The sequence below is a fragment of the Bos grunniens genome, chromosome 29, assembly GCF_055505025.1.
Source record: "Bos grunniens cultivar Pamir isolate PY7600 chromosome 29, Bosgru_T2T1.0, whole genome shotgun sequence".
In the NCBI taxonomy this organism is placed as follows: Eukaryota; Metazoa; Chordata; class Mammalia; order Artiodactyla; family Bovidae; genus Bos; species Bos grunniens.
In genome coordinates this window covers 25,213,731-25,236,894 of record NC_141193.1, presented here as the reverse complement: position 1 = coordinate 25,236,894, position 23,164 = coordinate 25,213,731, and the positions used below count along the sequence as shown (strand labels likewise).

The 23,164-nt window shown below is 50.8% G+C and overlaps 1 protein-coding gene across 3 annotated transcripts in view; it reads left to right on the top strand.

The window, feature by feature from the left end:
* Positions 1-354: 354 nt before the first annotated feature.
* Positions 355-23,164, top strand: part of PTPN5 (protein tyrosine phosphatase non-receptor type 5) — a 58,904-nt gene continuing 36,094 nt past the window's right edge. The window contains exons 1-3 of one of the 3 annotated variants that reach the window (XM_086385161.1): positions 355-796; positions 11,564-11,706; positions 15,367-15,517. The gene's annotated coding sequence lies outside the window, so the exon portion shown is untranslated. The remainder of the gene's footprint in view (positions 797-11,563; positions 11,707-15,366; positions 15,518-23,164) is intronic. The other 2 variants (XM_086385160.1, XM_086385163.1) reach the window with 2 other exon arrangements.

Genomic DNA, 23,164 nt, shown 5'->3' with positions numbered 1-23,164 from the left:
GTGTGGCAATGACATCTTGCGGGCGTCATGCGGGGAGCGCCACAGCACCCCCTCCATACAATTCCCCCCAACCCTGGCTATGACCCCTTTGTCTTGCTTTCCCCTACCCTCAGCTGTCTGCCTGTCCCTCCTGCACCGGGTTCGGTGCTCACGGCCCTGCCGGGGTCCCTCTGACGGCCGCCGTAGCGGCGCGGCCCGGGCCTCGGGGCTTCCGAGAGGAGAAAATCATGAATGAAATGGATGCGGTGCTCCCGCTTCCCCGCCCTCCCTGTCCAGGCAACCTCGGCGCGGGCGCAGTGTCTGCGTGGACTCCAAGCGGAGTTGCGGGGTGCAGGCGCCCGAGACCAGGGTCAGGCAGGGATGAAGGGTCTGTGATCCCGCCCGACTTGGGCCCCGGACGTCGCCGGATCTCCCCGCCCCCCGCCCGCCAGCCCCGCGGGCCCTGCGCAATTCCCGGGGAGCGGCGCAAGCCCGCCCGGGGGCGGGGCGGAGCCGGGGCCGAGGGTGCCGAGCCGACCCGGCGGCTGCGCCCGAGACTCTGCAGCCGAAGCCGGTTTGGCGAGGCGGCCGGGCGAGGGAGCGCGCACGGAGCACGGGACAGAGCGCAGGGCAGACGGACCCACGGACGGACGGACGCCCCCGCAGACGCAGACGCGCAGAGCTCGGCGAGGTCCCCGTCACATACACACATTCACACACTCGCGCTGACACACACAGGGACACACGCACACTCGCGCGCGCACATCCTCCCGCCAGCCTGCCCGCCCGCTCGCCGGCGCCCGGAGCCCTCTGGCCGGTAAGTGCTGCGCCTCAGTCGGCGCCTTTGTGTGGGGAGCTGGGAGGTGGAGGGCGCAGGGTCCCTCCCAGGGAGGCCCGGCAACAGATCTCCTCCAGACCCCCGGGCGGAGAAGCAGGCGCCCGCCCCCGCCACGCCCCCATGGGGCTCCCGACGCCCCCGGACTGGGGGAAGGGTCCTCCAAGCCTGGGAGGGGACCCGGCCCTGGGTAGAGGGGAGGGAGCAGCAGCCACTCCCCACGAAGCTCGTGCGCGGTTCCCGAGAGGGGAGGGATCGCGATGGCGGTCCCGGGTCCGAGCCTCTGCTGCTGTGGCGGGTGCGCGGCTCCTGGCTGCATTACCTCTCCAGGGTCCGAAGCTCCGGGGGGAGGTTGGAGATCGCCGCTAGCCTGCTGGCCTGTTAACCGTGGCTCCCAGCCTTCGCTTCGCCTCCCCCGACCGTGTAGCTTAAACCACCAATTCCCCAACCCACCCCCAAAATGAAAGCCCAGCGCGTTCCCCTCCCCCAGCGTGCCCCTTCTACCGGCTGAGGCCCAGACTCCTGCAAAACCTGGAGATTGCTCGGGTCAGAGCTCTGAGGGGCTTACCTTACCAGGGATCGTGTGGCTTTCGAGGGTCAGGACCAGGTGAACCTTGGGAATTCATTTAGCCCCCTCATTCTACAGATGGGGAAACTGAGGCCCAGTGAGGTGGCTTGACCAAGGTCACAGGAGGGTTCAAGGCAAAACCTGCATTAGAATCTAGCGTCCCTGGCTTTCAGACTTACTTCCTCTCCTATACAATTCCATCCTTATCCTCAACGAAACCCTAGAACATAAAAATTTACCCCAGTATATCAGGAAAGTCTTTGTAATTCCACCCTGCCCCCCTCCCCCCTTGGAGCAGTAGGTGCCATTCATTAGCTACCATATTTTCTGTTTTAAAAAAAAGGCTCTTTCAGCCTCACAGGGGATCTCTCTTAAGCAGGTACTCAGGTTTGAAATCACTGAAACAGTGTCCTCAATTGGACCAGGTGATGTTGTGGTTGAGGAGCCATCACCCCCCCACCTTTGACCTGATGAGATGCCTTCCCCCTCACTCCCCACTGCACCTTAAGGGCCTCAGCTTTCTGATCCAACCAAGCTCCCTTCATCATCCCTTTGCAGAGGTCTCCAGGGACTTCCTGTCCGGCCATCTCTCCCTCCTTGATGTTTGTTCCATGTAGCCTCTAGGTACTGCTGATGGAGCTGCTGGGGAGGCTTGAGTTACAGCCCCATCAGGCTCGGGTGGTGGCTCAGGGCAAGACTCCCCCAAGGGCAGCTGGGTGTCCCCAGAGCTGAACCCAGTACCTGGTGCAGAGAGGTGTCCTGAGAGGTGTGTTGATGGAGTGAGTGCAAGGTGGGTGGTGAATGGATGAAGTCAGTCACCTTTGAAAAGACTGTTGGATGGGGGAGTTGGCAAGGAGGACAGTATTCAGTCTCTAGGGGCCTGAGGCTCTTGTCTCGAGAGCTTCCTTCTTGAGGGAGCAGCCTGGCAAGGAGCAGAGACAGGGTGACCAGCTGGCATCTCTCCAGGAGCCACCACTCATATTGTTGGGTATGTAAATGGCATAGTGCTCCAGAAGCACTATTTGCATAGACTTCATAATGAGCAGTGGCCCCTGAGTTGCAATTGCAATGCGACGTCTCTCACCCTCAGAGTGAAGAGACCTGGGGTCTCCTTCCTGGCTGGACAATTTCAGTGAATGCTTATAACCTCTCTGGGTCTCAATTTCTCCATCCGAAAAATAAGATCATTGGGTTGGAGATTTTCAGGATAGCTTTCAGGTCTAAATTGTTAGTGTGGTGGGGGGAGGGAGGAAGCACTTATTTATATAACTGCTGTGGGCCTGGTTTTCCTCTTCTATTACTCTATGATGAGATCATTTATGTAGGGTACTTAGCACAGTGCCTGGGGCATAGAAAAAACTCGGAATAGGTAGCTATTAATACCATTTAGGTCCTGGCCTTATGGATATACCCTCCACTTCTTCTCTTCTTAAAGATTGCTCAAGGACATGAGATTTTAGATCCTGAAAGGCCCTGTCTCTCAAAAAATCCCTCCTCCACTGATCTATTCCTGGACTTAGGGCTCAGCCAGCCTAGGACATCCATGAAGCTTCCTAGGAGAAGTCGCACTTTTGTTTATCAGTTATTTCATGCCTAAGGGTGATTGATCATTTATATACAGTCAAAGTTTTTCTTACAGGCTGTCACTTACATATTTGATCTTATGATATCAGTAGTATTATTATTCCCACTTTATAGATGGGGAAGTTAAAACTCAGAGTTTAACCTGAACCCTTTCTTCTGCGTCACTTTGCCTATCCTTTCCTGAAACCTGTCCTGAAAGAGACAGCTGACTCCTTGGACAAAGTTGAGAAGGAAGGCTTTATTCTCCTGGAAGATGAGAAGTGGCTTCTTGGAGAAGCTCAGTAGCATTGGAGCTGGGTCTGCATGATTTGTATGGTGGAAGGAAGGAGGAAAATATTACAAATAGTGAAAACAGCAAGAGCAGAGAGCTGGTGGTAGGGGCTTCTAGGACAAGTGTAGAAACTGGAAAGTGGTTCATTCCCACTGGAGCAAAAAGGATAAAAGAGGAGCTGTGAGAAGGAAGACTGGGTAGGAGCGTGGAGGCAGTGGCTGGGGCAGGAGTGTCAAGCCAAGGGCTCGGCCTTTAGTTTTTGAGTAGGGGAGAGACTTGATCAGACATGGCCATTAGGAAACTCACTCTGGCCGCACAGAACAGATTGGAGGAGAGAGCCTGCTGGCAGGGAGCTCAGGTAGGAAACAATGACAGTCCTACAGGTAAGAGATCAGGAGGGTCTGGGCGGGGCGGGGAGCAGGGGAGGCTTGTAAGAATGAGGAGAAAGAGGATTTGATGCAGAGGCCGCAGTGTCACCAGAATCAGCGGTGGACTGGATATGGGAGGAGAGAAGAGAGGAATGAGAAATGATGGCAAGGCTTGGAACCTGAGTGGCCGAGCATCCATTCACAGACAGAGTCCAACAGGAAGGGGAGGGGGAGGCCCAGGAGTGGGGGGCCACGATCTGACCGGGCACCAGAACAACTCCTGCAAAGCTGACTCACTGAGCACCCCAAACTGTCCAAAACCCGTTGCTTCATTCATTATTCACATAGAAACATCTGTTGCGCGAGGTTGTTCTAGACTCTGTAGAGATGCATTGCTAAAAAAGATGAACTACCTCTACCAAGGGAGACAGAAAACATAAGCAAAGTATAACATTTCAAGAGGTGAGCAATACTCTGGAGACAGATAAAACCCATTGAGGGGTGACTGGGGGGAAGAGATTTACCCTTAAATAGAATCATCTTCCAGGAAATGATATTTGAAAGTCCTGAATGGAGTGAGGAGGATACCTTGGGGAAGAGGATTCTAGGAAGAGGAGACCACAAGTGCAAAGGCCCCTGGGTAAGAATAGCTTGGTGTTTTCAGGGGACAGCAAGTGTGGCTATAAAACATAGGCCAAGAGGGAGGGTGGGAAGGAGAAATGGAGGAGAGAGGGGCAGGCCCAGATCACACAGGCCTGAGTAATAAGAAATCACGTGATGTTAATGGGTCCAAGAGAATTAAAGTCCCATTCTCCATGCGTGTTTCATGCCCAGAGAACCAAGCCCGACACTCAGCAGTGGCTCATTAAATAGCTGTCTAACAAGCAGGAAACCACCATTTATGTATGCAGCCTTTTGGTGTTGGTGGTGGTGTTCAGTTGCTCAGTTGTATCCGAATCTTTGCGACCTCATAGACTGCAGCACTCCAGGCTCCTCTGTCCTCCACTATCTCCCCAAGTTTCCTCAAATTCATGTCCATTGAGTTGATGATGCTGTCTAACCTTCTCTTTCTCTTAAAGCCTCATATCTTGGACTGAATAAAGGTATTGTAGCATAGTAAGGTAAGGGCATAGTAAGCTGTGTATGGTCAAAATGATAAAGCTCAGATGATCTGAATATCTGTGATATCATTCACGTTTGAAAGTTTGAGTCAAAAAAAAAAAAAAAAAGAAAGTTTGAGTCATGTCTGCATGTTCAGCGTGACTGTTGACTAAGATGAAATAGTCAAACATACCTGAAATGCTTGTAATACAGTTAAAATGGTAACCTTTTATGGTCTTCCCTCATCCCCTTTCCAGTGCAAATATACAGCCTTTTGGTTTCGTTTCAGATTTTCCCTTGTGTAACTCATGCCCTCAGCCATTTCCCTTAGAGAGATTTTAAATTAACTCACCTGAAGCACAAAGGCCCATATTGTCAGGACGAGGAATTATCATCTTCTTCAATAAATTGACAGATTTCAAAGAAAGCAGAGAGGGCGATGGGGAGAGAGAAACTATTTATAGAAGTATAAATTCTTCAAGCACCTAATTAATTGTTTAAATGGATCTACAAGTAGGAATGGAAAAACTCCAAAAGATGGCTAATCGTTTAAAGCTTTTTGTCTGCATTAAGTTGAACACAGGATATGTGTGAACATTTCAAAATATATGGCACCTTTTACCGAAAATTTAACCCACAGACCAGGAAAGATGTTCTTACCAGGGAGGGTCATCATAGCTCTCCATGTGTGTATATCTGTTCAGTCCAAAGCTTACTTGTAGTTACGTGAGCTGGGTCAAAGTCCTTCCCCTCTCCCATACTGTTTCCCGTCTCTGGGCGGTAAGGCTTGGGTTTCTGGGGCCCTTGAGGACTCAGCACAGTGGTCTGTGATGTCTGCAGGCCCACACTGTCATCTTCCCAGAGGACAGTGACCAGTGTCGCAGCGTCGGGGTGTGGCTCCCTGTGACACTCAGATGATGTGATATACGGGAGGCAGACAGGTGGTCCTGCCACAGAGGAGATTGATGCTTCCACCAAGCAGACAGAACCAGATACTAGGCCGGACCTTCTGAGGGGGCAAGTTGACAGGTAATCTAAATCTGAGAAGCACAGACTGTCTCTAGGTGCCCTGGTCCAAATTCCATCTGATTTCTGCATGTCTTGTCACTTCTAGGAACTGGAAACTCAAGTCAGCTGAAGAAAAAAACACTTAACCCTTTTAATTTTTGCACAGTACCATCACCAAAAAGCTTTTCCTTACCATCAACAGTGGCATTGTGGAAAATAAGGTCTTTCACCATTCTTTAATGTTACCTCCATCTTTTTAGCATCTGGTGAGATATAGGATGAGTACCTTGGCCAGCAATGTCTGGCAAAGCTCCAGAAATCCCAGACTCTTAGAAGAAAGCTTTTCCCACTCAACCGTGGCTGCTGCTGCTGCTAAGTCGCTTCAGTCATGTCCGACCCTGTGCCCACCAGGCTCCCCCATCCCTGGGATTCTCCAGGCAAGAACACTGGAGTGGGTTGCCATTTCCTTCTCCAATGCTTGAAAGTGAAAAGTAAAAGTGAAGTCACTCAGTTGTGTCCGACTCTTAGTAACCCCATGGACTGTAGCCTACCAGGTTCCTCCGTCCGTGGGGTTCTCCAGGCAAGAGCACTGGAGTGGGGTGCCATTGCCTTCTCCACTCAACTGTGGCACTTAGAATCAAAGCCATCTTCCTTCCTGTGTCCCCCCCTTGACACAGTCTAGACTTAAGTTTCTATAGCTGGGGTGCAGCACGTTGAGTTGGGAAGGGATCCCCTCAAGCTAGACACAGGGGATCCACAATTTGTAAGCGAGCAGTGTCTTAGTAAGAATTCCTGACTTTGGCCTAATGAAGGGCATCAACTGTTCTTGACTATATCTGGTTACTGTGATGGCAGCATACAGACCTTCATGTGATGAGATGACTGGTTGAGAGACCTAGAGAGACATACTGTACCAAGCTTTAACATGTCTTTCCTAAGAGTGGAGATGTTCCTTTTCTCCCCCCAATTCTCTGGAAGCCACTCAGGAGGGATTCATTCAGTGAACTTCAGTGGTGGGCAGCATGTGGCTGTCTGGAGTGGACCCAAAGATTTCATCATCTGCCTAGGAGAGTGGTCCAGTCTTTAAAAAAATAAGTTATACCATAAAAATAACAGAACCACACTGTAGAATTAAATGTAAGATGAACTATGATTTTATCTGTCCCATTCTGTTTCTTCTATGGATCTGTATCTTTTAATAGTTGTCTAGTTTTGTACCCAGCATTTTTTACTTAACGTTTTCTCATAACTTTTGTGTTCATGCATGACCTTCTTCCATCCTCAGTGGTTTTACCATACTTTACTTAGCCATTTCTTATTTGGTGAACATACGCAGTAGTGAACATCTTTACAAACACAGCTCTTCCATCTCAGATTCTCAAGGCTTCTGATATAACCATCCCCAAGAGGGTGGACAGGACGGGACTGCTGGGGAGGGGGGAAGAGGAGCATGCGATTAAAGAACGTGTCGATGCAGGTTGATTTCATGGATGCTGATGACATGGCCCTGGATCCTGAGGTGGAAAGAAAACAGTGGATACCAGAGCTGGAGCCAAGGAAAGGCTGGAGAGGGAGACTATGGGCCAGGAGGCCAGAGTCACAGGCCTTGAGGGTGTGATAGAGGGGTGTCAGATTTCAGATGGAGTCCCTCCAGCGGTTTGATGATTTGGTTTGGGGTGCCTTTTTTAAATTAGGAAGCAATACATAAAATGTACTACTGTAACCATTCTAAGTATATAGTTTAGTAGCATTAAATGCATTCATATTGTAGTACAGCCATTGTCACCATCTATCCATAGAACTCTTCACATCGCAAAACTGAACCTCTGTACCCATTAAACAATGACTCCTCATTCCCCCTACCCCAGTCTCTGATAACCTCTTTCTATTTCCACATGTTCTAGGTACCGTCTATAAGTGGGATCATATGCCATTCGTCCTTTCGTGGCTAGCTTATTTCACTTAGCATATTTTCAGTGTTCACCCAGGTTGTACCCTGTGCCAGAATTTCCTTCCTTTTTAAGACTGAGTAATAGTCCATTGTATGTATGTGCCACATTTGTTCAGCCATTCATCTGTCGATGGACACCGGGGTTGCTTCTGCCTTCTGGATATTGTGAATAATGCTGTTATGCACTTTGACATACAGGTACCTACTTGAGCCCGTGCTTCCCATTATTTGGGGTCCAGGCCTAGAAGTGGAATTGCTAGATCAAATGATACGTCTATATTTAACTTTTTGAGGAACCACAGGGTGGTTTTTATTAAGGATTTTTGGGTACTCATTGAAAAAGACCACTAAATGAAGTTTTAGGAGTGGAGGGTCCAGGAAGAAACCATTAATTTTTCTAAGTAAATGTTGTGTAGGTTTCTCCATGGCGTTGGAGGGAAGAGAGAAAAGGGAACAGAATACAAATGAATCCACCCTCCATTTCTGAGGAATTATGGTGATTTAGAGGCATCGTGGGTGGAAAAAGAGAGCTCTCAGGAGAGATCTTTCGGAATTGGGATTCATTCACACATGCAGGTATTTACTGCGCCAGGAAATCAACCTGCCGTGGGGACCCTGCCCACAGGAGCTTGTGTGTGTCTGTTGGGGTCACCAGTGAGTATCCAGACAACAATGGCCTGTACAGATGCCCACTCTGGTAGTCATAAGTACTAACGTTTCTGAGTGCTTACTACGTTATCTCACTGATCTTTTATCACAGTTCATTGCAGAAAAGTTTTTATTGTTCTCAGTGTATTGATAAAGACTCAGAGAGTTTAAGTAACTTGCCAGAAACACACAGCAAGTAAGTGGCAGAGCAGGAATTCACACTTAGGTATGTAACTGTGCCCTGGTGATGAGCTGAGGGTTCTGGGGACCCAGGACAGACACCTGCTCAGTGTGGAGGTCAGAGAAGGCTTCCTGAAGGAAGGGGTCAGGTGAGCATTTTGGTGGGAGCTGGCTGTGTTCTTCTGTGGCTCATGATTTCAGAACATGGTTTTTGGTAGGAGCAGTGGCAGCATCCAGCCCTGCTTCCTGTGCCTCTGGTCACCCAGGGTGCCCCCAACTCCCACCTGCTCCTGCTCCACTGAGACTACGTTTCAGAGGAAGACGCTCAGAGTCAGCATCCCCGGTGCTTATCGAGGCAGGGAGGCCAGCATGGGGCCTGTCCTTTTCCCTCTGACATTTGCTGCCTCTGACTCCCTTAGCTGCTCTCCTTCCAACCCCTTCTGGGATGCCTTAGAGGGACAACCCAGGGTGCCTCCCAGGTCTGGGCAGCATTGGGCCAGTGGGCTGGAGTTGGCCAAATACAAGGCCCAGGAGTGGCAGTGGAAGTCACATATCCACCTCTGTGTCACTTCACACCCAAGATACCTGGACCTGTGGGCTCCCATCACCTCAAAGCCCTGCCTTCCCAGAACCCAGAAGTAGCCAGTTCTCTCTGCTCTTTGAACCTCTTGTAGCTCCCTGAGGCCTACAGCAGTGTTTCTAACAAGGACTCTGCTGGTCTGTAGGTGGGGAGTTCTTTATTATGACAGCATCCCTGGCCACTCCCCTGAATATTCCCCAGGAGCACCCTTCAGTCATCATGACAACTGAGAATGCTCACACGCATTTGAAGGTCGGTTTTATGAGCAGGAAGATGTACATTCAGCATTGCATTCAGCAAGTTTTGATGACTATATGAAGTAGAATAACCATCACCAGGATTGAGATGTGGGACGTTTCCATCACCTCTCAGAGTTCCTTCTTTCTCCGTCAGTCAGTACCCGCCCTCAGAGGGAACCGTCCTCGCCATTTCTGTCACTGAAGATGACTTTTGTCTGTTCTTGATCTTGGTATAAATGAACTCAGGTAGCGTGTGGTCTTTGTGTCATAAGTAGTTTTTGAAATCCATCTGTATTGTTACACCCCCACTCTCCCTGACACGCAGATCTGTAAATGCCAACTAGAATGGCAGTCCTCGCCTTTATCCTACCGAGGGAAAGTGGGCTGTGAGTTACAGCCCACTTTGGGGGGCTGTGAAAGTGGGAAAGTGAGTTACAGTCTGTGTGTGTTCGCAGGATGCCCGAAGCCCTCAGCCGTGGGAAATGAGGCCCCCTCCTGCCCACTGTCCAGCCACACTGAGGGGCCCTGTCCCAGCTCGCCTTGCCCTTTCACTTCTGGCCTCTGCTGCTGCAGTGTTCTCTGCCTGGAATACCCTCTGCGCAGTCTGGTGAGCTCTCTGGGTCCTTTGGTCCTTGGGATGCTCAGACATCAATTCCCTGTGCAGCTTCCTGGATTTTCCCGCTGTGCCCTCCCAGGCACCCATGTCCCACAGCCTCCATTGACATTTAGCACCTATTCCACTCTGCTCACAGGACTGCAAGCTGGTTGAGGGCAGGACTGGGGTTTAGTCATCTGTATATCCTCATGGGTCCAGCACACAGAGCCTGATAGTAAAGAAACATTTAAGATTAAAGCAGATGCTGTCTCAAGATTACTTCGAGGCAAATTGGGTCTAAAACAGCTGTGCAAAATATATCCCCAAACCACCCTCTGAAATTGATCAAAGAAAGGTGATGGAAAAAAGAGTGTAATCTCTGACCACAAATGGTAAATGTAGCATTAAACTCAACTACAATGAGGCAGAGACCTCAGCCCTTGCCTAGAGGATCTGGATTCATGGGAAATCCATGGGCGTTAATAAGTGCAAAGTAATACAGCTCAGGGAGTCAAGGGGATGGGCAAAAGAGTAGAGCCAATCAAGGAAGGCTGCCTGGAGGAGGTGAGTTCCAAAGGTTTTTCAAAGAGAGGAGTCTGTTGAGCCACAGTTACATAATCAAGAGTAATCTATAGAAAGCCTTAAAGCATGAGCCAAGGCAGCCTGGATCATGGCCTGATCTGTCTTCTTGTGACTCTGGTCCTAAGTCTCACATAGGTCCCCTTCCTTCACCTTTCACTCCTTTTCATTCACTTCTTCCTTCCCTCTTTTCTCCTATTTAATCTCCTTCGCATCTCCTTTACAAACTTGAATGTGCAGAAGGAGCTGGATGTACATTGCTTGGCCTTCCATCCTGTCCTCGGTGTACTGGACTCCCCATCTTAGAAGAGACAGAAGGAGACCCATCCCCTGTCCCTCCTACCCCCAGCTTGGGCAGCTCACAACAGTCAAGGTTCTGGGCAAGAGAGCCAGGGAGTGGCCCAGGCTGGAGTGTGGTCCATTGCCGGGTGCCGAGTTACAGATCAAAACACTAGGGAAAGAATTCAGCTGGAAGAGACGTCAGTGTGCGCTGGATTCCCTGGGGAGGTTTCCCAGAGGCGGCGTGAGCTTCGGCAGGCCCTGGCCACAGCTCAGGGGAGAGGAGCAGAGGGGCCTGTCCAGGACGGAGGACCAGGGAGACACGGGCTGAGAAGCAACAGTGAGGGTGGCTGGGGGCTGGGGCAGTGTTCATGATGGAAGACGATCTGGGGAGCCCCATGAAGTTGGGTTTTCAGCTCTTTATGCCCCACCTTCCTCTGGGCCCTGTGTCTGACCCAGGGGACCCCGAAACCACCAAGGGCTCTCCAAAGGGGAGAGAGCAGTTCTACCAGAGAGGCCCCGTTCATCCTCAAGGTAGCATCTTCAGCATTGCTCTCCTTAGCTCCAGGACACCTGGCAGAGCCTAAGGACAAAGGAAACAGAGCTTTGCAGCTGATGGCACCACCTGCTATGGAGGGCAGGAGCGGCTTGGAGGGGCCTGGGAGAGGCAGCTTTGAAGCAGGTCAGCGTGGTGACAGGGAGGCTGTCAGCCCCGGTGGCCTCGTCCTTTCTCTGCCTCAGTCACTTCCACCATCTTTACCATAAGCTTGTGACCGGCAGCTCCTATTGCTTCCGCAGCCCAGAGGAAGAAACCGAGGCTCAAAGAAGCTAGGACACAGGTCCAGGACCCCGTGGGGACAAGGTGGCAGAGCACAGCGTTTCAGCCAGGTCTCTCGGCCTCCGAATCCATCCTTTTTGCAGAGGACCGTGGCTGCCTTAAGGTGTGTGACCTCAGAACATCCAGTCTGCTGTGTTTTGAGGGATTCTCCCAGCAACTGAAGGCTTGGTCACAGCCCTCCCCCGGCCCCTGGTCTCTAGACCCTTTTCAGCCTTGAATTCTGGCTTCTTTTTTCCTCTTTCCTATTCCATTCAACTTCCTGGCTCATACAGTGTCCTCTCTCCTAGCAAAGCTGCCTCAGACCCAGCTCACGTTTCCAAACAGTTTCCATCTTGTGTCCCCCCCAGGCTCTGATTGGGTCTCAGTTTTGCCTGATTCTTTTACCAAACCCTGAAGTGCCAGCATCTTCCCAACCTGAGCACAGAAGGGCTACCTGAGAGGCTGAGGGTGGGGGCCCTGATGGAGGACTAGACCCCACAGTGAGGTGTGGCAGGAGCCAGAGTTCTCCCTAGCCGCAGGTGGGAACAGACCTAGCTCTGTACCCCAGCCCCCTCCTTTCCAAGTGTGTACGAGCCCTATGAGAGGTGGTTCTGTGGGTGATGGAGAGCGGAGCAGATGCCAGACAGGATCTTCATGGACAATCCAGAGCAACGCACAGGTGGCCCTGGCATTCAGGCCCAAGGTTGGCATCAGGGACATCTAGGGCTAAAACCAGAGGCAGGTAGAGATCAGAAGCCCAGAATCATTTGCGATCAGGGTGTGTGTGTCACCAGCACTGGCTAGGTCAGGATTCTAGTTCCGTTTGGAGAGGGCAGAGCTGCAAGAGTGGACAAGGCCTCAGTCCTAGAAGGAAGATGACCAAGACAGAGATTGTGCCTGCCAGGGCATCAGGCGGAAGGCCAGGCGCTGGGATGGGGCCAGTGTCAGAGCCGGATGAGCAAGAGTGAGACTGAGTGTTGTGGAAATAATAGTTAACGCTTAAATGAGCCTCCTTGGTAGCTCAGTGGTAGAGAACCTGCCTGCTAATGCAGGAGGTGCGGGTTTGCTCCCTGGGTCAGGAAGATCCTCTGGAGAAGGAAATGACAACCCACTCTAATATTCTTGCACGGGAAATCCCATGGACAGAGGAGCCTGGCAGGCTGCAGTCCATGCGGTCGCAAAAGGGTTGGACACGACTTAGTGACTAAACAGTAACAAGAGCATTTATGTAGTGCATTCTGTGCTACTGGTCCGTTTTGCAGATGAGAAAACTGAGGCACCAAGCGTTTGAGTCAAACTTCTGATCTCTTCCAAGACTGGCAGCATGGCCCCTCACATTCATAGTTTGACATCAGCCATGGTGGGAGCATTTACACCAGGGAAATTGGCAAATGCCACAAATTATAGCTTTTAAAATTTTTATTTTTTTTCTGAGAACCAGTTTGTTAGCATACCACTAAGCTCAGAGGGTAAAGAATCCACCTGCAATGCAGGAGATCTGGGTTCGATCCCTGGGTTGGGAAGATTCCCATGGAGAAGGGAACAGCTACCCTCTCTAGTATTCTTGCCTAGAGAAATCCATGGACAGAGGAGCCTGTGACCATGGGGTCACAAAGAGTCGGACACGACTGAGCGACTTTCACTTCACTTCAGGCTCATTCCAGAGCCTCCATGAACCTCACCTGTGGGTGAGAAGGCTTGTATTAACGGAAAAGCAGGCAACACCTGCCACACTAGATGATGAGAGCCTTTTCAAGAGCTTACTGGACCCTGTCTAAGCATTTTACATGCATCTCATGTAAAAACTTCACGTAAGGATCAGCATTCATTCAGTCTCCCTGAGACCCTCTGAAGTGTAGACACTGCTTTCCCTATTTCACAGATCAGGAGACTGAGCTGCGGAGAAGTCAAGCATCTTATCTAAGATCAGGCAGTCAGTGAGGCAGCACTGACTCAGACTTGGCCGCCCAATCCCAAAGCCTGTGCTTTGTGGCGTTTTTGATGAGCCATTTATACACACTCAAACCCTAGCCCTATTTTCATTTATTTTTCTCAAGAATAGATCTTGAGTATCTTCCTGGTGCCAGACAGAGTATTAAGTGAGGAGATAGGAACGTCCACATCAGAGGCCATGCACCTGGTGGCTTCAATAAAGCCTGGGTCTGGGGTGGAGGCAAACTGAGTTTGAAGCCTGCTTCTGTTTGAACCATCTGGATGACCTTGAGCAAGTGACTCAGTCTCTCCAAGTCCTCATCTCCACATGTGTAGGAGGGGCTGACAACTGTGTTTAGCTCACAAGGCTGTGGTGAGAGATGAGTGATGTAATACATGTACAGTATTGGCACGGTATCCAACACTCCCTAAGCACTCGGTAAAAGGAAGCTGCCGTGATTACAGTCCACAGGTTTGTGTTTGGGTCGCTCCGTGTGAGGTGCGGATACAGGGCATCAGGAGATAACCACCAAGGGACTTCCCTGGTGGTCTAGTGGTTAAGATTCCTCCACTGGGTTCAGTCTCTGGTCGGAGAACTAAGATCCTGCATGCCACGTGGCATGGCCAAGAAAAATAAAATAATTTAAAAATAATCAGTTATTTCTAAGGGAGTCAGGGAGAGTACTGCTGAGGCCACATTTGAACAGGGTCTTGAAAGGGTCTTAAAGTGTTTTTTCAAGCAGAGAGGGGAAACGGGTGCTTTTCCCTGAAGGGCGAAGTGCATTCCAAGGCATCCCGAGTAGAAGCGAGCATCTAACAGAAAGGAAACATAAAAACACTCCCCTCCCAAGAGATGTGATCACGCCTTCACATTTGTAACTGTCTGTTTCCTCCTTGTAAATTAAACTGTATACCTTGGGTGGAGAAAGAGGGGGCCGAAGTGGGGCGTTTTCAGAATCTTGGAGAGCAGAGGATTAAACCAGATGACCTTTCAGCCCTGAAATCCCACTCTTCGATTGAACATCTTCTGGTCCTGTCCACCACACAGATACACCTGTCCGCAGTAGATACTGACCCACACAGGGGAGCTGGGCCTGTGTCAGTCACTGACTGGGGTGGGAAAGCTCCCCTTTCCCCACCCTCTACCCCCGACTCCGGCTCCCCCCCAGCCCCACCCATGGACCAAAGCCTGTTTCCCTGCCGCTGGGAGTGCCCTCTGCTGGTTTCCCTGCTCCACCAGCGCTGCCTCATCAAACCTTGATACCTAACCCTAACCCCAAATCAAAACTTGAGACCTTAAGCAAAGACCCTTAAATGTCATTAAATTCATGTTTTGTTTTTTTTTTAATTTTCATTTGTGGATGCTGTGACTCGGACTGGAGGAAATGACTGGCCTAGGGTCACACGCTGGACTAGAGCCCAGGGCTGCTGTGCCCTTGGCCGTGGAGCACATGTGTTCCTCCAGTCATGGAGCACTGCTGCTACCATCACGCACACTCTCCACTCCAGCCAGTCTCCCAAGGCGGGCTCTCTGGGCTGCTGCTCCAGGTGGAGCAACCTGAGGCCAGGGTCCAGGGCAGGGCTTCCTTCTGTTCCTGGGGAGGACGTACGAGGTAATGGCCCTGCAGCTGTGAACTCCTTCGGATCCCTGGGGACAGGAGTCTCCCCCTCCGGCTCCTTCACTAAGTCACCTGCTGTGTGAATCAAGCTGAGTCACTTCACCACCTGAGCCTCAGTTTCTTCATCTGTAAAATGGGCGTGCTGCCCCCAAAGACCTAGGTGAGGATTGTTTCAAAGAACATGTGCAAGGTAACTGCTGTTTCGTTCACATTCACTCTCTTCCTATTTTCAGAGTGTTGTTTTCAACGAAGACCAAAAGCCAGAAGAGAAGAGAGCTGAGGACTATGGGCAGCAAGAGGCAGACCTGTTACTACTAGCTGTGTGCCCTTGGGCAGGTCACTGGACTTCTCTGAATCTCCATTTCCTCATCTAGAAACTACAAGGTAATGATTGTATGTTCCTCCTAGGGCCATTGTGAAGATTAAGGTCTGCCTTACGTCTCTGGAAAGAAGGGGAGGGAGGAGGAGAACACAAACGAAGAACATGACAAATGAGCACTCGGAAGATGTCCCCGTCCACACTCCCTTCCCATGTGCCCCTGTCAGACTGAATTTCTTTCCAGTCGTTTGAGCGTGCCCCGCTTCCTCTCAACTCCGGGCCCCTTCACGGGCCTCCCTTCGGCCTGGAACACCCCAGCTGCTGCTCTGTCACTCCACAAGGCCTGACCTCTCCTTCATGTCCCCTCATCGGTTCCTTCCTGCGAACCTACCCCGACTCTCCTGCCAGTCTCGGGGCCTCACCGGCAGCCCCCACACCTGGCACTTCTCCCATCAAACAGGCCACCTGTGTTCCCTTGCCTTTTGCTTCCCTGTACTCCCCCTCTGTGCTCTGAGAGCCTGCACTTTGCTGTATCCCCAGGGCCTCACCCTGTGGCCCACACATAGTAGGTGTTTGGTAAGCACTAGTGTTTGGTCATGGAGAAGGCAATGGCACCCCACTCCAGCACTCTTGCCTGGAAAATCACATGGACAGAGGAGCTTGGTAGGCTGCAGTCCATGGGGTCACTAGGAGTCAGACCCGACTGAGCAACTTCACTTTCACTTTTCACTTTCATCATTGGAGAAGGAAATGGCAACCCACTCCAGTGTTCTTGCCTGGAGAGTCCCAGGGACGGGGGAGCCTGGTGGGCTGCCGTCTATGGGGTCGCACAGAGTTGGATACAACTGAAGCGGCTTAGCAGCAGCAGCAGTGTTTGGTCATCACTAGTCAAGCGCATGAGTGTTCCAGACCCTGAATCAGATTCACGTGAAAGATGGAAAACTCTTTCCATCTTGCCCAGCCCCCACCCCTTTGCTGCCTGGGCCTCTCCAGCACCCCTTCGTCTCCCCTTCCCTTGGCTGTCTGCCACGCCCACGCCGCTGTCTCCCACGAGCAGAGCAAGGTGGAGAAGGCGTCATCATTCATCAGGGCACGTCCCAAGCAGAGGACTCACAGACCCTGTGTTTGGGATCCAGAGCGCTCTGAGTTTGCAGTCTGCTCAGACGTGGGGACAGATGGCTGGACAGTGGACAGCTGGGCAGGGAGGGTAGGCAGCTTGGCAGGATGGAAATAGCAGTGAACTAAGCATTGGAAGTCCTGGGCTCGCCTATCTGTTCCACGAGTTTGCTGCACGCATCGGTCTGAGCACTGTGGGTGCCAGCAACAGAAACTGACAGACTTGCGCAGGAAAGCTGCTTGTCAGAAGGCTTTGGGGTGTGACACAGGATGACAGGTAACTGACCTCTGGTCTTGGGCCGTCCCTGCGGCAAGGGACTGGCAGAGCACCTGGGGAAGAGAGAGGCAACTCCCGAAAGGGAATCGGGATTTTTAAGTGCCTGAAAACAGTTGTTCACACCCTTTGTGACCTGAGGCAAGTACTGAATCTCTCTTGCCTTTGTTTCTCTTTGGGGATATCCTAAAGCCAGCCTCTCTCCTCCATTCACATCTCGTGTGCTTTGTCCAGAGAAAACTTTCTGCCCTGGCCCCAGACGATATCTCTCCCCATCCAGACATTAGGGGATGGTGATGAGGAGGTGAATGAACACCTATGTGCTTCCCTGCCACCGCCCTGGGAAGGAAGGCGAGGTCGCTCCACCTGTCCACTCTAAAGCACGTGGCTCATTTGCAGGAGGCGGTCAGCCTGGTTCTCCATGAAGCAAGCATGTCCTCTGCCCCTGCACACTGAAGTGCTGATGAGAACCTGGGTGGCATTCTGGGTCCCTTTCTGGCCATGATATGGCCATCTTCTCCAGGTTGGGAAGCTCCTGGCCAGGTTCTGCCCACCCAGAACCCTCAAAACCACTACCCCTAAGACCCTGCCACTGCCCTCCACCTGACCTTTAATGTGTACATCAACAGGCTTGGGCCCTGAACACCTGGAATGCAGGGGTGGCTGATGGGGTGAATGTGCTCTCAAGTCACTGCTCGGGGAGGCAGGTGCACAAACAGCTAACTACAGCAGCAGAATAAAGTCAGAGGCAGAGAGGAGTAAGAGCCAGTGTGGGGTGGGAGTGGAGATGGGAGAGCTTAATTCTTCCCTGGAGATCAGGAGGTGCTTCATGAAAGAGGTGATGGGGAGAATTAGTAAAATTTGACAGGAGGGGGAAAAGAAACATCAAGCTAAGGTAACAGCATGAACAGAGGCCTGGAAGTCGGAGTGGACAGGTTTGGTCCTGAGGACATGGCCGTGTAGTGGGATTCAAGCTTTGGGAGGTGGTGGAGACTCCGTGTGGACACTTTGGGGTGTCTAGAGCCTAGAGCCATTGTCCCCAACCTTCTTAGTGCCAGGGATCAGTTTCATGGAAGACAGTTTCTCCACGGATGGGGGCAGGAGTGGTGTTGGGATGATTCAAGCACATCACGGTTATTGTGCACTTTATTTCTTTTTTTTTTTTTTTTTGCACTTTATTTCTATTTATTCTTTATTTCTACGTATTCTTTATTCATCCGCTTCACCTCAGACCATCAGGCATTAGATCCCAAATGTTGGAGACCCCTGCTCTAGCGAGCCCTGGGAGCCCCAGGAGCAGGAAACCCAAGGTAGAAGGCATATCTGCCTGGGATTGGGTGAGGAGGTTCCTGGGGGCTCAGCCTCCCACCCAGAGATGCTGGCTTCAGCATCCCAGCTCCTCCTCACCCACCTGGGAGGAGAGTGCAGACTCCTCTGCCTCCCTCCCCAAACCTGTCAGCTGTTTCTCTGCATGCATCCTGGGCAAAGCTGACATCCACTCCAGGATGTCTCCTAAGAGCACCCACACATCCACCGTCCCACCCTCCAGGCAGAGGTGATGTGCCCACAGTCCCTCCCAGGCAGGCCTCTGTTAACACTCTTCACCCAGTCCCCAGTGTTACCTGATCTGTCTCCCCCATCGGCCACGAGCTCCTGGAAAATAAGGTGGGCTGGTCCAGGCTGAGTCTCCAGCACCCCGCCAGGGGCACCAGTACCTTCAAACATGAGTGGACGCATGACACTGATGACATTTAAGGTTCCAGGAGCCTAGGATCTAGGGGTGGAGCCTAGGGATGAAGCCTCAGGGGTCCAGATTGAAAGAGGATTGCCCAAAGTCGTTAAACAAGGGGGGAGTGGAGTTTAAAAGGTAAGTTTGCATCATAGCAGCACTATTCACAACACCCGAAAGGTGGAAGCAGTCCAGAAGTCCGTCAGATGGTGGATGGGTGAAATGTACTTTGCCCGTGGAGTTGGATATTAACCAGCTGTTAAAGGAAATTAAGTACTGACACATGCTAGAGCGGGGGATGAACCTAGAAAATGTTAGGCTGAGTGAAAGGATCCAGACACAAAAGGCTACAATATTGTAAGATTCCATTTAGTTGAAATACACAGAACAGGCAAATCTGTGACAGACAGGAAGAGGATTAGTGGTTGCCAGAGGCTGAGGGAGGGGAGGATGGGAGGGACTCCTTAAGGGGTCCCGGCTTTTCTTTTGGGGGCGATGAAACTCTTCTGGAACTAGATGATGGTGGTGGTTTCACAACATTATGGATGTAATAAGTACCCTGGAACCGTATGTTTTCAGTTCAGTCGCTCAGTCATGTCTGACTCTCTGCGACCCCATGAACCGCAGCACACCAGGCCTCCCTGTCCATCACCAACTCCCAGAGTCTACCCAAATTCTTGTCCATCGAGTCGGTGATGCCATCCAACCATTTCATCCTCTGTCGTCCCCTTCTCCTCATGTCCTCAATCTTTCCCAGCATCAGAGTCTTTTCCAATGAGTCAACTCTTCGCATGAGGTGGCCAAAATATTGGAGTTTTAGCATCAGCATCAGTCCTTCCAAAGAACACCCCGGACTGATCTCCCTTAGGATGGACTGGTTGGATCTCCTTGCAGTCCAAGGGGCTCTCAAGTGTCTTCTCCAACACCACAGTTCAAAAGCATCAATTCTTCGGCGCTCAGCTTTCTTCACAGTTCAACTCTCACATCCATACATGACCACTGGAAAAACCATAGCCTTGACTAGATGGACCTTTGTTGGCAAAGTAATGTCTCTGCTTTTCAATATGCTGTCTAGGCTGGTCATAACTTTCCTTCCAAGGAGTAAGCGTCTTTTAATTTCATGGCTGCAGTCACCATCTGCAGCAATCTTGGAGCCCAGAAAAATAAAGTCAGCCACTGTTTCCCCATCTATTTGCCATGAAGTGATGGGACCAGACGCCATGATCTTAGTTTTCTGAATGTTGAGCTTTAAGCCAACTTTTTCATTCTCCTCTTTCACTTTCTTCAAGAGGCTCTTTAGTTCTTCTTCACTTTCTGCCATAAGGGTGGTGTCATCTGCATATCTGAGGTTATTAATATTTCTCCTGGCAATCTTGATTCCAGCTTGTGCTTCCTCCAGCCCAGCATTTCTCATGATTTGAAATGGTTTAAATGGTGAATTTTATGTTATGTGAATTTTACCCCAGATGTAGTTTGGGACCAGATCAGGTAACCACCAACTGGGTCTAATGTCTGTTCCTCAAATCTATGCCACTAATCACCCTTCCTACAACAGACCTCCTCAGCCCAGGGACAGGGGAGCCTGTGGCACCTCTTGGTTCAAGGGAAGCCCCACCCAGGTGGCAGGATTTCTATTCAAGTGCCTCTGCTGTGTCCTGGCCTACATCACTTCCTCAGCCTGTTGACCAACTACTTCAGTGAATGCCAAATACTCTATCCATCTCGAGCCTCTGGGGTGCTCCCCTGTTTCTGTTTGTACCATGAAAGAAGTTCTTTTCCTTGTGACCCCTCATCCACCTATAAACATCCTTTAAGAACCAGCTCCTATATTCCCCTTACCGAAGACATCCCCTCCACCCCCTCACCACAAGCTGAGCTCCCCAAGGTATCACATGCATGCAGTCTATTAAAGCTGGTGGGGGAGCAATCGTGTTTGCTTGTGTGTCTCCCCAGAAGACTGGGAGTTGTGGGGGGAAGGGCCTGGTGTGTTTGTCACTGTGTTCCTAGTTCTGCTGCCTTGCTCCCCGAAGCTGCTCAGTGAGCGCTTGTTGAATGGGGCAGTGGCTTTGGAAAGGTTGTTTCCCCCCCACACACATTCTCCATCGGTGAGGGAGGGACAGGCCGGGTGACCTCCTAGTCCCTTTATCTCGGGGGTTCTCTGGTTTCTAAGAGTAGCAGTGAGGGGCCAGTCCAGCAAGTGGCTGCCTGTGGTCACAGGCCAGTTTTCTTCTCCTGTGTCCCCAGCTGGTTGAAGTGGATAAAGGAAGAGAAGGAGCCTGTAGTAATGCACAGCAAGCAGCTATTTCTGCTCTTGGCTGGGAGGAAGGAGGACAGTGCCCAGAGACTGGGCTTCTCGAGTCAGCCTGAATGCACCAGCTCTTCCCTTTGGAAATCTAATTCAAACCCTCCCCTGAACAGCCTCACCATGCAGGTTTTGGCGAGGTTGCCTGGAGTCCTTCGACTGCAGGGCCCAGAGCAGGCTCTTGCTTCATTGTCCTCTCCAGATGAGAGGTGCTACTCTTTCTGCTTTCCTGATGATGAAATTAGTCATTTTCTAGGAAGCTTATTTATAGAGTCCGCTGCACACATGCAGGGCTGAGCTATTCTGAACACCACTTGGGGCCTGGGAGGCTTGAGGTGAGAAAGCAGCTGTGAGTCACTCGTGGGTCCTATTGCAGAGGTATCTGGATATACCTGGGTTACCTTTTTGCACCGAGCCAAGGGTCAGACCTCTGGGGCTACCCTCCAGCCAGGGCGCTCTTCAAGGTAAAGAAAGCAAAAGCTCTGGATCAGGAGGTCGGGGGTAGGTGTTCTCCATCCCCATCTGCTGGCTACCCACGCGGCATATAACCTGGGGCCAGGCAGACTCCCTTCTGTGCCTCCGTTTCCTCCTCTGCTAAATGAAAGGGCTTCCAGCTCCGTGATACTGGTCTGCTGTGGACTGCAGCAGGGGAGAAAGGTTCCAAGTGCCTTTATGAAGATCTGCCTTCAAAAAGGCAGCTCAGATAATGGCTGTGTTTGAGGGGCCTGAGGTTTTTTTCAAGAAGGTCAGGGCAATATTCACTTATTCACCGAGTGTTTGTTTATGTATTGAACACCCGCTATGGAGCGGGCACCAAGCAAGACTTTGAAGCTACAGTGATAAATGAAACCCAAATGGTGGTCCCTGCCCTCAAGTCACTTATAATCCAATGTTGGTCAAATAATGGCATAAGGTAAAATGAAATTTCAAACTTTGTCAAAGGCTATGAGTAAAAACTAATGGGAAGGAGACCTTGGGGGGCAGTGCAGTGGGAGGAGCTCTCCAGGCACGGAGAAAAGCATGTGCAAAGTCACTGTGTAGAAAAAAGCCTGCCCTGTTGTAGCTAGAGTGCAGAGGTTAAAAAGGAAAGGGGCATGAAATAAGGCTGGAGGGATGAATGGAGGACAGAACGTTCAAGATCTGGTAAGCCACATCTAAGGATTATTGTCTTTGTTTTGAGTGTAATAGGATGCCATTCAAGTATTTTTTAAAAGAAGCAAGTTATATGGTAAGTGTGAAATAGTTGATTCTCGCTCAGGCCTGCCCTATCCAGTTGTGCAGGTTGTAAACTGCACAACCTACAAAGCCATATATATTAGAGAATGTTTCAGAGGCCAGCCTGAGTGAATGCCAGAGACCAGTTAAAAGACTGCCTCAGGAATCTAGGCAAGAGATGCTGCCCTGGACCAAGATGTAGGTGGCAGAGAGAGGGGAAAAGTGGAGAGACTCCAGAGACATTTAAAGGGCCTTGAAGATAGCATTTGTCTCTCTGCAGGAGAGCCAGGCCCCTGGGGTTTGGGATTCTCAGAGATCGTGCCACCTGGAGTGAGGAAAGAGTAAAACAGTTGCCAGTTGAGAGCAGAAGATGTCAGAATCAAAAGGGGCATCCTTACCCCAACCTCTGTGCCCGTCACTGTTTCAAGGTTGCAGTTGGGCCTGGAGTCGGCTTCAGGACCAGTCCAAGAGTCAGGATTGCAGGGCTAGTGGGTGGAGAGGCAGCTGACCTCTTGAACTTCTTGGAAGTGCTATGATAGCAAGGGTAGATTAAAGTTTCTTCTGGCTGCCAGTTTCAGAAATCAAATCCCACCATCTTAAGCTAAAATATTGGAATTTATTGGAAGGATCAAAATCACCATAGACAGTAACTGCAGTCATGAAATTAAAAGACGCTCCTTGGAAGAATAGCTATGACAAACCTAAACAGTGTATTAAAAAGCAGAGACATTACTTTGCCAACAAAGTTCCGTTTAGTCAAAGCTATGTTTTTTCCATTGGTCATGTAAGAGCTGAACTATAAAGAAGGCCGAGGGCTGAAGAATTGATGCTTTCAAACTGTGGTGCTAGAGAAGACTCTTGAGAGTCCCTTGGACTGTGAGGAGATCCAACCAGTCAATCCTAAAGGAGATCAACCCTGAATATTCATTGGAAGGACTGATGCTGAAGCTCCAATACTTTTGGCCACCTGATGAGAAGAGCTGACTCACTGGAAAATACCCTGATGCTGGGAAGATAGAAGGCAGGAGAAGAAGGGGGCGGCAGAGGATGAGTTGGTTGGATGGCATCACCGACTC